The sequence below is a fragment of the Streptopelia decaocto genome (assembly GCF_964273445.1).
Source record: "Streptopelia decaocto genome assembly, chromosome: Z".
NCBI lineage: Eukaryota > Metazoa > Chordata > Aves > Columbiformes > Columbidae > Streptopelia > Streptopelia decaocto.
The window spans coordinates 36,633,929-36,646,598 of NC_138657.1; the positions used below are offsets into that span (position 1 = coordinate 36,633,929).

Consider the following 12,670-nt stretch of genomic DNA (forward strand, 5'->3'; position numbering starts at 1 on the left):
CCCCTTTCCTTCTCTCCCCTAGGCTGTTTTTTTGTTTTGTTTTGGTTTTTTTGGCTGAGCATGGAGTCATATGGTATGGAATATCCCTCTGGTTCAGCTTGGGTCCACTCCCAGCCTACTCACTGGGGAGAGCAGAGTAGGAAAGGGATGCAGAAACAAAACCTTGACACTGTGCGAGCACTCCTCAGACATGGTCATAACACCAGTATATTCTGGTTTAGTCACAAATCTGAAACACAGCACTCCCACCAGCTGCTGTGAAGAAAATTAACTTCATCCCAGTCAGATGCAGTACACTTCCCAGAATGTTTCTCAGACAATATAGACTGTTAGTGGACCTTTCATTTAAGAAAATAAAGGAGTGGATAGGAATTTTCCAGAATTCAGTTTTGCTTAAAATTAACACTCATTTTTGAAACTCAAATTAGTAAAATTAAAAATGTAATTATTGGTGCAGCAAGTTGAAAATAAACCATAAAGCAGTCACTGTAGGACAGTGAATTGGTTTACCTGGAATGGAGTTAATTTTCCTCCTGTGGTCAGAAACTTTTCAGTAGCTAGCATGGTCTTCTGTTTGGGATTTACTTTAAGAATAGTCAGATAACATTGCTTTTCCCTGGGTTGGAGTTAATTTGTATTTCTTTCAGTAACTAGTTGTGGTTTTGAGTTGGTATGAGAAGAATGTAAGAACTTACTGATATCTTGGCAGTTCTCAGGGAGACCAAGGACTTTTGGCCATCCAGCTACAGGTGCAAATTGATAGGATGGTGCCACAAACAAGACAGCACTTTGACTGACATAGAGATTGATCAATGGAATATTTCCTACCACTTAGTATCATGCTCCATATATAATCTGAGTCGGCTTTTCTGACTCATTATTTCTGTTTTGTTTGGGTTTTCTGGCTGGTCAGCTCAGTTTAGGAATTCCATTCTGTTGGCAATTTGGTATTAGTTCAGCCTTTTGCCACTTTGCAGTTGGCCTTTGGGGCTTTCTGCCTTTTTGTTCTCCTGCTGGGATTTGCTGTTCGAGACCAGGGTGCTTTCCTTTCCGGACTGACTGTTTGGCATGTCTGGAGTTGTCAAGGATTGCACTGAGTATCACTTATTTTATTTTATATATATAATTATTATTAGTAGTATATTGTTAGTTTTTTTGTTGTCCTATTAAACTCTTTTTATCTCAACCCATGGGTTTCTCCCTTCCCTTTTGATTCTTTCCCTTGCTTAAGGGGCTAGAGGGGGAGAGAGTGAGCAGCTATCGTGCCTCTTACTTGCTGGCTGGGGATAAACCATGACAGATGGATCTCACTGAAGTTCTGTACCACAGTTGTGTGTGATTCCACTGTGTTAAGCATTGATGTCCTGGATTGTTCATGCTGGATTCACAGTTTCAACTTGTGTCATGACAACAAATGCAATACTGTTGTGTGCGTGATTTGTCATACTTTTATATGCAAAATGAATCATTGAATGGGCTGTGTATTTGTGTACGCTTTTTATTCCAGTTGTTACCACATGGCAGTTCATCTGTGTTCTTTTCTAAAAACAGGTGAGGAAACAGTGGGAAAACAGTGTCAGCTGCTGTTCTGACAATGGTGAAATAATGGCATTTTACATATTTTTACAAGTTTTCAAGGCCATATGAGGTCATACTGGGCCTGTTCTCTTTCCTCTAACTTCCAGAGTGCCCAGAGACCCTTCTGGGTTTTGCCATACGCAGGACATTTTCATAACAAGATGTCTAAATGATCTCTAGTGCATTTATTGTACATTGCTCAACTTACATAATTAAATAGTTGACTGGTCTATGACCTGTCTATTATGACTTCAGATTTTGATAAGTAACTACCCTGAAGCATCATGAGCCCTCTTGTTCTTTTGGCATACCAGAATGGTGTGATGCTCTTTGCCCTGAGTGAATGTTTGTCACCATTTTTATGTGTGGGCATAATGCAAATGCGGCCTTATATCAATATAGGAAATGTATGAATAATTCAATAGAGTTGTTTCAAGAGAAACAAATGCATATTTTCTTTATAGTAACAGCAGATTTCAGTTAATGTTGTTCTCATACAATCATTGTGGCTGCTGTGACATGGTTTGTGTGTTTGCAAATTACTCCTGCTGTTTAAAGAATGTAATTTTTTAACCTGGAAAGTTGCATTTCCTCTGTCTTTTTCCTGTCTGAAAAATGTTTGAGTCATCCAACCTGCAAAACAGGAATAATAACATGTAACCAGCTGAACAGCATAGCAAGAACAAATAAGTGTGTGGATGCGTACTAAGATTAAAATTATTTGAAAATATTTAGTTAATTTGTATAGTCACAGAAATCATCATCATAATGTGAAAAACAGGAATTAACTGCACTGTATTGGTGAAGAAGCAAGAACATGGCTGAAAGAAAGTGTTGCACGAAGCATGTAACTGACAAATTTTTCTTCAAAATTATGAAAAGGAATGTATTCTAAAAGATTTGCTGTGAGTCCTTTGGGAGGTCACTATTTTTTCCTCCTTTAGCAGTTGCGTGCTCAGGCTACTTTGCTCTGTAATTCCTTCAAAAGAGCCAATGAAGGTGCTAGTGGCCTGTTTTTTCTGGTTGTTCTAAATGCAAGGAAGGAAGGATGTCATTTGCTCAAGTTTCTTACTTAGGAAATTGAAATTCTGTAAACGATAGTCACAGATGACAAATATCTATCTTTCCATAAAACAGAACGCAAAGTGCTAGCAGAAATCTAAAATAGTTAAATTTATTAGTATTAACTAAGTTGATGACAATAAAATGTGATTTAATTGTAACTGATATTGAGATGAAGTGTTATTGGATCAAAGTTATGTATGTTTCTACTATAGTTACGACTTTTCGTGGTCTAGTAAAGATAGAAGTAATTGATGACGTTTTCAGGCAAATACCTCCTTAGGAACACTGGTTTGTAGAAGCCTATTGCTGACCATTTTTTAGATGGCTTTTTATAGAGAAGATTTTTCAGTAGTTATTTGATACCTTTAATTAACCAACTAATAGCCAGTGGCATGCCAAATGTTCAAAGCATGAAAAGTCCAAAAGAGCAGCAAAGGAACAGTCAGTGGAAATAACAAACAGGAGTCAAAATATTCCTTGTGAAGAAAGGAGGTGCTGTAAACAGTGGAAGAAAAACAGTCAGAAATGAAATTGAATAGAATAAAAGCAACATGGGTAAATGGTTAAATTTGTATTAGATGGGGATTGACAAAAAACGTTTTGATGAGCCCCGTGGAAAATGAAGACATTTGTGCTTAAAGTCAGTACATAGCGAAGTTTCAACACATTGTCAGTTCACAGTAGTGGAGCTATACACACTGTAACACCACGTGTAACTGAAAAAGCTGTGGTAATGTATTGGCTGGAAATCTTGACGTGCTGCTAAACTCACTGAGCTGTCTAAATCTGTGCAACAAGAACTATGGATAAATTTCAGAAAAAGCAGGAGGGATATCACAAAGATCAGTTTTTACTGATCTTAAATATCAAGTAAAAAAAAAAAAAAAAAGCTAATAATAATAATCCTTATAAAGGAAATATTCCTGGAAGAGTAGTGGCACAGATATGCCTGCTCTTCTCTAAATCCGCATCTGCTGTATGTGCCCCATTAAGGACACTCACCTCAGCATGTGGCTTTGTGGTACTGTGACAATCTTGCTATTTTTTAGTGTCTTTGTGTGTTTTGCCATTGTGTGTGAAATTTATTTTCAAAAATGAAACTATTGACTACTTGAGTGGCAGGTTATTGGATGGATCACTATTGTGAACACTTTTTCATCTTCAGATTTAAGAGAACATTTCGAAAGGATGGTATTTTGCCTGTGCAACTCAACGTGCAATGCAGACTTTTCCCATATGTGCACAGCTTTGTATTTTTTGTGAACTTTGAGCTGATTTTTAAAGTAGGATATGGCATACATTATATGTCCTAAAAAGCTGAGTGATGAGAAAAAGATTTCCTCATTCCTGTCAGTGTCTTAATAAACATGGGCAGCTATTCTTAATCAGGGCTGACGAAGGACAGAGAATTTTGCAGTCTGATGACCAGTCTCTTGTCTGGTTGATTTTTTTTTTTTTTTTTCCTCTTGGGAGGCAGATGTATAATACTATTTTAATGTTAGTACAGCATTACAGTAGCTAACATTGTCTACCAAGAAAAGCTTTTTTACACCTCTCTTGCATTATACTGACTCTTTGCCTGCAAGAAGTGATTAAGTGTCCTAATTTTTCAAAGGTCATGAACAATATTTCTCTTATTGACTTTTTTAGGAGCTCTGGGTACTCCTTGGAACTCAGGCACTAATATAACTAAGAGGCTCACAAAATACCTGCAGTTCATTGTGCTTTCAGTACATCAAGGAAAACTACGTTTATAACTGATGTCCAGACCTCCTCACACCATAAAACTGTCAGATTAAGCTTTTTCTTATGCAGGAATATTTCTGTTTTCAGTTTCTATAAAACTCTGGCTTCAGAGAACAATTCCCTGTTGTGCCTAAAAGGATGCATCTCCCTACTGTCGTGATATCCATCCCTGTACCCTGCTTTTTCTTTTCTGCTCTGTTCTTCTTCCCTGATTATCCTCCCATGTCGGGGTGAGACACAGCAGGCTGCTTTTGTTATTCCCCCTATACTTTCAGTGCAGGTGTGTGTTTCCAGAGTGGGTATATCATTCCTCAGTGCCTTACTCTGCATTACTCTGAATCTGCAGTTTTCTTGTTAGGACTGACAGTGAGTGACCTTCATGTGTGAGCTAAAATTTTGCTCTTCATCTGCTTGAAGGCCCTGAGCTGTGTCTCCCCTTTGCATCTAAAAACCTGTTTTATATGCTTGATGTAGAGAGCATTTTCAGATCTTTTCAGCCTTTATGCCTTATAGCATAAATGGCAGGAAAAATATAGAGGGAGAATCCTTGTTAATTTTTGACCTCATTTCAACTATTTTAGTAGATGGATTGTAGTGTAATGTGACTTCTAGACATTGTACTACCAGAGACATCATGTACCTGCTTTACACTTAGTCCTTAATTGCTTCTGAATATTTGTAGAATGCAAGCTTGATCTGCAGTATCTACAGCAAATGGAGAGTTTAAGCAAGGCCTCCCAGATAAACCAAAAACATCTGAAAATAATAAAATGTAACAATGGAAGAGACATTTTCCAGTATATAAGTTGTATCATTTGAAACTGTAAGATGTTTTCTTTCTTGAGAAATATTTTTTTTGTTTGTTTGGTTTTTTTTGTTTTTAAGCCCCAGCCAATTGAGGGTTGGAGATCCGTGTCAACAAAGTTAAGTCTCAGATGGTATAACTTAGAAGCTAATCTTGCATTCATTAGGTAAAGGATTCCTTTTGTTATTTGACTGCTCTGTGCAAATGTGACAATTTAGGCAAGTATGTGAAAAGATTTTTCCTCTCCATGTTAGAGTTAAGGCACATAATGCAAAATTCTTTAATGAAAAACATTTAATTTCAATGTAATTGCATACAATTTTCATTGTTACTGAGATTTGGTAGAACAGGAATTAATGGTTCTCTTTTCATTCCCCCTTTCAGACCCTTTTACTTGCTTATTGTAAATGAAGACTTAGCTGTGCCACTTTGTACCACTGCAGAGCTTTAAGGCCATCAGAATCCTGCCAGAGGAAGAATTTTCACAGCACACTGCAATTACTGTTTTAGTACTGTGAAGTGGCTAATATTGCTCTCGAATAACCCTACATCTTGCCCATAGAAAAGATGTTTGATCGAGGTGGAAGAAGTCTAAGTAATGTCTGTGATTTCTGACCGTTGCTGGAGAAATCATTCTCACTCATAAACCAGTATAGGGAAGATGATTAATGCTGGTTTAACTCTGTGAGACACCAGGTTGCTCCCAGATTGGCCAGCATTATGAGCCAGAGTAAACCCATCTTTTTATCTCCTCTTGACAAGGCACCTAAAACACAGTTTGAGTGTTGCACTAGGAATAACTGAAGTTCTTTGTTCTTTTCTGCCTAGAGAATCATTTCACTTCATTTGTATTAGCTTGTCCTAGCTGATGGAAACTTTTCTAATTAGATGAGTATTTTACAATATAAAACAATATAAAAGGTATTTAAACTACAGATCTTCGCGTTAGTTAAGCAAAAACTTTTCTGAGTAAAGTTACTTTTTTTTTTTTTTTTTCGGAGACAGTAGCTTTTGAAGAAGTAGAGTAGTTTTCATCTGAGGTAGTAGTCTTTTAGTATTTTCCTTTTAATTAATACTATTACACTACAAAAGTGTAAATCTGTTGTTTCATAGTGTTATGTTTTTACAATTCCTGTCTGTCTCTATTGCCAACCATCTGCTTGAAGTTACTCTGCTTATTGAGTAAATCAAACATGAGGTTCAAAATTACAGTGAACTGAACCAAAAGCAGTTACTTGTGATGCGTGCCTATTTGTAAAATGTAACACCATAACAAGCAATATTTTTGATGATTTAATAGATTGTTATAATCTTGTGGGTACTTAAAAAAATACGGCTGTGTAATGCTTTTCACTCTGCCTCTCCTCACACTTTTCCTGTATTTATTTTTTTTTTTCTTAAGTGTAAATACATAGAATGGATTAGGAGAAGGATTAGCAGAGGAAGGGGTGGGGACTGCCTATAAAAGAAGTAGAAGGCGGCTAAGCCAGAAAGTTCTAGCAAATCCAGCTTTATTGAAATCTAGTGGAAAGATTTATTTTCACTTCAGTCAGGTTAACTAAGGCCTCCCAAGGAGGAAAGGAAAAACCTGTGAATCGATGTGATATGCTTTTGCTTCTGCGCTGCTTGCTAGTAACATCTGAAAACACAGTGACATGCAGACACCAATTAAGCACACTTTCGGAGATGCTTTCTGAAGGAAGAGATGGAGGGAAAGATACCCCTCCCTAGACTGGTTTACATAGTTCAACGAAACAGACAGAGCCTGGGTCTTTTCAGATGTGATAAAGGGACACAGTTCCAAATTACTTTTCCATTTTTCCTCAACTATTTCAGCTTTATCTGAAAAAGAGCTTACCCTTCTGCATACAGTTTAGGTAAAACTATGTATCTAAACTGAAAAAGCTATAATAGTACAAATTCTTACAAGATACTTTTCTGGTCAAAACCATCAATCACGTGGTACTTGGCTTGCTTTTTAGTTTATTATCAACTGAAACAAAGTATCAGGATAGTCTGGACAGTCATCGGGTTGATGTTTCTTGCAAGCTAAACGTGATTTTTAAATTTTATTTTATTTTTTTTTAAAAGCAATGTGTGAAACAGGGGGGTTTTGTTTGTTTTTTGGTTTTGTGGGGTTTTTGGTTTTGTTCTTCTTTTGTTTGTTTGGTTTTTTTTTTCTTTAACAATTAACAACATGACAGTCAGCTGCATGTCTGTGGTTTTAATAGGGTTTCTGATCTGCTGAGGCTTTTTGCGTGTTCTTCTTAAATTACGCTTCGAAATTTGGCTTCGAAATATTTCCCCCCTCCCTTCCTTCTGAGAGTATGCATGTATTTTGAAGACCTTCCTAAAATGGCTACTAAGAAGAATACAGTTAATGAGAGAGACTTCATTGCTTCTGTCATTCACTGTTACCTCCTTCCACAGAGGCTCCATGGTGCCTTATGGTGCCTGACTTTGTTCTGGCTCTGAGCTGTGGCCAGATGGGGCTAACATGTAAATATAATCTCCTTTTATGTCTGCCTTCTTATTTTTGACCCCACCAAGTAGTATGCAGATTGCCAGATGGTTGGAAAAAAAAAAAAAAAATTATCCCACTTTTCCACCTACCATGAAAGTTTAAGTTACGTTTAGCTGCTTCTAAGTCTTGCAGCTACAGAAGACTGTACATTTGCACCTTGAAGTTGTCCTGACTGCTCTTTCACACTCAGCTACCTGAATTATGTTTCTATACCATGGTGAGATCAGAGTTTCTGAAAATTATTAAGTATTTGCTGTGGACCTGTTCTGCAAACCTTCTCCATGTGGGTACTCTTAACCAGTGTCACATGCCTCACTTTGATTAGTGGGATTGGTTACTGTCATGAGTAATGACACTGAACTCCAAAGCAGAGGGGTGGGAGTAGGATGAGGGAGTCTACACTGTACTGTCTAGACTGAGACTCTTAAAAGTTTTTCATATCTGTAGACCTGAATGTTTAAATTTCCTCTTTGCTGACAAGGGATTCTGTTCCTTTGAGACTAAACTGAATAGCACTTATTTCCTGGGACGGGGAATCAAAATATAACTGCAATTTTCATTTTATGGTTCAGGAAAGTAGCACATTTTCTTTGCAGGCATATAGCAAGATATTGACTCATTAATTGTTGGGATATGAAGGAATTGAAGAGCATAATGTGTATTTGTTTGTTTTTTCCAGAGGCCAAATTTTGATGAGTAATATCTTTTTATTTTCATCATATGAGCAAATGTTGTCTTGTCAATGAAACTGGAACACAAGGTTTTGTGCAGGGTACCAAGTTTCAACACAGGTAATGAGAATCCCTTCTGTCATTGTAAATCAAACATCAAGCTGTAACAGAAAATATTTCTGCACACCACTGTTCCACTTATGAAGCTTTTTTCGTGGTGCACCATGCTCTCCTGGTAAGGATTTAAGTGGCCTTGGCTTTACTCTGGTCTTCTGGTATTGGTGGACTTAGGTCTTACCCTTGACTGTATAATGGAAAGGAAAATCTCTGGCTTCACTTCCATTAAAGTTTTGATATTTGAGGCTTTGGATATGGTTATTATTTGTTGTGTTGTAGTTCTGAAGGAGCCTAGTTGTGGAACAGAATGCCAGGGTGCTGGGAATTCATCTAACTCAAAGGAGAGAGCAGTAGTCAGCACGATATGGAGTTACTTCACTGCTTTGATTTAGTAGACATTTCAACAAAGTAGAGATGTAGTAAGCTAATGTTAGAGTAGTAAGAAAGAACTGCTGAATCTTGCAAAATTTTTTTTTTGTGATTTCTTATCTGTATGTACACTTTGCACAGGGGTAATTCAGCCTGTAACTTCCTATAGTAACTGTCAATTAATATTTTGTGGTGTTTCAGGTAATTGCTCATAGAGGTATTTTGTTAGAGTCCAATATTCAAACTCAAATGTAAGCTTTATATAGTAGTAGAGCTTGTAGAAATACAAGGAAATACATAGATTTACAAGCAGCTCCAAATGAATCAAAATTGGAGACTTCGCTGGAACCAAGGTTCAACTATATTTATTTCCCAGCTTTTATTCTACACTTGAAATTTTGTTAGCAGTATGGTACTGCAGTTGCACATGGCAACCATTTCTTCCAACAAGATTGTAGGAAATACCAAATTCCATAAATGACAAAAGCAGCAAATATCTGTGTTTCTAATTTTCCCTGCTCTTTTTGTGTGTATATTTATAGGATATTTTGTATCTTAAAATATTAGAAGCATTGTCTTCAATGTTCACACTGATTACAGAAAATTGCATTTTATTTCAGATATCTGTTGATTATCAGGTACTTTGCCACACTTTCCCATGTGCTTAGGTGTGTAAGAATGAATTATTTTTAATAATGGTAGTAACAAAAGAGTTTTAAGATCTGCAGATAATGCTATATTAATACTTCATCTGCTTAAAACTGATATAATCTCAATTATATTAAAATGGATGTGCAGAACCTGGAATGTTGTTTTTGGAAAAGAGCTGCTTTCACTGTTTCAGCAAGAGGAAAATGAGAATGTGCCTAGAATGGACATGACAGCAGTACTGGTGGAAACTGGAATTTTGCTAAAAGCTACAAAGCCCACATAGACTGCTACATTAAACACGCCTTTTTTTTTTTTCTTTAATTTAGAGCTGCCCTCCACTCCCTTTTTAATTGCTATGTGTATATTACGTTGCCTAATCAATTGTAGGATTTTGTGTGATGGAAAGTAATGCTTTGCAGGAGCTGGTCAGAAATTGTCATGTGGGACCAGTAGAACAGTAGTAAAAATTCAACCTGTAAACAAAAGCTGTCAGCTATATAAAAATGTTCAAAACTTCATGATATATTTAACATAAATGTTCAAAATATTTTCAACTAAACTGTTCTCCATTATTACATATCAAAATAAATGTTATAAAAATCATTGCTTCAGAGGGCTAAAGAACCTTCTGGGGATATGTCTCAACTTTGATTCATCCACAATTTAAAATGTTTGAGACTTTGTTATTTATGTTAATAATGAACTTATTACTTTAAATATTTCATTAAGGACTTGGCACATGAGTTTACATTAAAAAAAAATCGGGGAAGGAGGTGCAGACTTTACTATTCAGGCTTTGGTTTATGTGAACATCTTAGTCTAAATAGCTGTACTGCCCATAGACTATTTTTTTCCAAGAGAAATTAATATCTTTGCCAAGTCTCTTTCATTTTCCAATAGACTAGCTCTCATTTTCAACCAACAATCTTTTTTTCCATAACTTGTTGGATGTCACCTTTGAAAAAAAATGCTTTTTATTTATATCAAGCCCGAATCAGTGCAATTCATCTAACTTCTTGTTATCTTTGAAACCTCCCTTACAATGAACTTTCAGTGCTGGCAACTAAGCATTACTGCAAAAAGAACAATTTTCCATACTAGGATGATTAAAATTATTGAAGGAAAAACTATTTTAGATAATATTTAATAAAACAAACACATACCTTTGTAATGTTTAAATATTTTTTTTGCATACTGTGACTTATAATCTGCAGATGTTGGAGTTGAACAAGAAGAATAGTATTTGCATATGCATTCATTTTGGATTTGTGGTCTGAACTCAAGTACAACTATGCATATTACCAACCCTTTCATACCCTAATGAAAAGTCAATCAAGGAAAGCCCTGTTCTGCTATTTTTTTGGAAATGCAAGGCCTGTCATTTATGCAGAATCAATGGGAGAATGGTATATACCTTACTCTGCCAGTCCTGCTGATATAATGGTAGGACTCGCACATTCTGGGATTCCCCATTGCAAGAAGAGCTCAGTTACGCTTTTAATTATCAAAACATTTAGATTTCACATTGCAAAGGGGAAAATTCAAATACAGTTTCTTTTTAAAATCTCATCAGTAATCAAGGAGCGGATGCTGCAGCAAGCAGCTAAAATCAGTTTCAGGCTTTTGGAGACCTCTTAGTGGTAATTATGGGGAAACTTGCCACAAAATCCTACCAAAGGTGTAATAAAGACAATTGCTTCTCCAGCATGTTTCCTGTTGGACCATCTTCTGCTGGAGAGAGTCCAGTGCGGAGCCACGAAGATGATTAAGGGAGTGGAGCATCTCCTTTATGAGGAAAGGCTGAGGGAGCTGGGTCTCTTTAGCTTGGAGGAGACTGAGGGGTGACCTCATTGATGTTTATAAATATACAAAGAGTGAGTGTCACGAGGATGGAGCCAGGCTCTTCTCGGTGACAACCAATGGGAAGACAAGGGGTAATGGGTGCAAACTGGAACACAGGAGGTTCCACTTAAATATGAAAAGATACTTCTTCATGGTGAGGGTGACAGATCCCGGAACAGGCTGCCCAGGGAGATTGTGGAGTCTCCTACACTCGAGACATTCAAAACCTGCCTGAACACATTCCTGTGTAACCTCATCTAGTTGTTCCTGCTCCGGCAGGGGGATTGGACTAGATGATTTTCTGAGGTCCCTTCTAATCCCTAACATTCATTGATTCTAGCAAGATTAATTTAACTTCAGCTCTTTGCCAATATAGACTTAATCTCTCCAATCTGAATGTTCCCTGACATGAAGATCGGTCTCTTGGACTTTCATTCACTGTGCTAGTTTTTCTTTTGGAAAGGAATAAAGTTCCTGGTAACAGCAGATACTACTTTCCAGCATCCTGTGTATTAGGTTGTTTAGCTAATAATGCTTATGTATGAGATAGATTTTTGAGGTATAATTAATAATAGTAATAGTAATAATCTGTTTACTGTATTTCAGCCTGCAAGTGAGGTGGTAGAAATTGAAATGGCTTATTTTTTCTTCCCTTCATTAATATTTGCTAAATCATACTTATGGGAGAGAGGTTCTGTAAAATGTCTGTATGATAAGCAAATTTGCTTTGTAAGGAGGTGAAAGACATTTATCAAGAGTTAAGTTTTGTTCTTTAATTGACAAGAGTGGGGTGGCATATCTCAGTATTTTATTTTTTGGTAACAGAAATATCAATATTCCAAATAGTGTAGAGGTAAAAATATTTACTTCCAGACACCTTGCTTCCTTATTTAGTTATGATTCTATGGATTTTGGTTTAAATAAAAATGATGGAAGAGACTTCACAGTTCCTGCTAATTGCTCTAGCATTCACAGACATGAAATACAGGATCTGTGATAATATTCTGCTTCAGTACTGCAGTCTATGTTCTTTTACCCTTCTGGAGCTTTTACACAGACTTTAGGCAGATCTGGGAGATTGCCACTGTACCATGGATAGTACTGTTCAGGTTTTAGTATTCTTCCAGATAACTTCCACTGGCCATCCCAACATGCCTAGATGACTTTTTAGCTTTCTTTATGTCTCACTTTTTCTAGTTACCTGAGAAGAGGTAAAATTTTCACAGGCAGGAGTAGTTAATTAACGTAGTATGAAACTGTGGCAGCTAAGACTGACAAAATTCAGATAGAAATTGAATCCTT

General features: G+C 36.7%; 1 protein-coding gene across 1 annotated transcript in view; it reads left to right on the forward strand.

Moving 5' to 3' along the window:
* Window positions 1-12,670, forward strand: part of FBN2 (fibrillin 2) — a 167,996-nt gene that overhangs the window by 17,638 nt on the left and 137,688 nt on the right. The gene's annotated exons all lie outside the window — the stretch shown is intronic.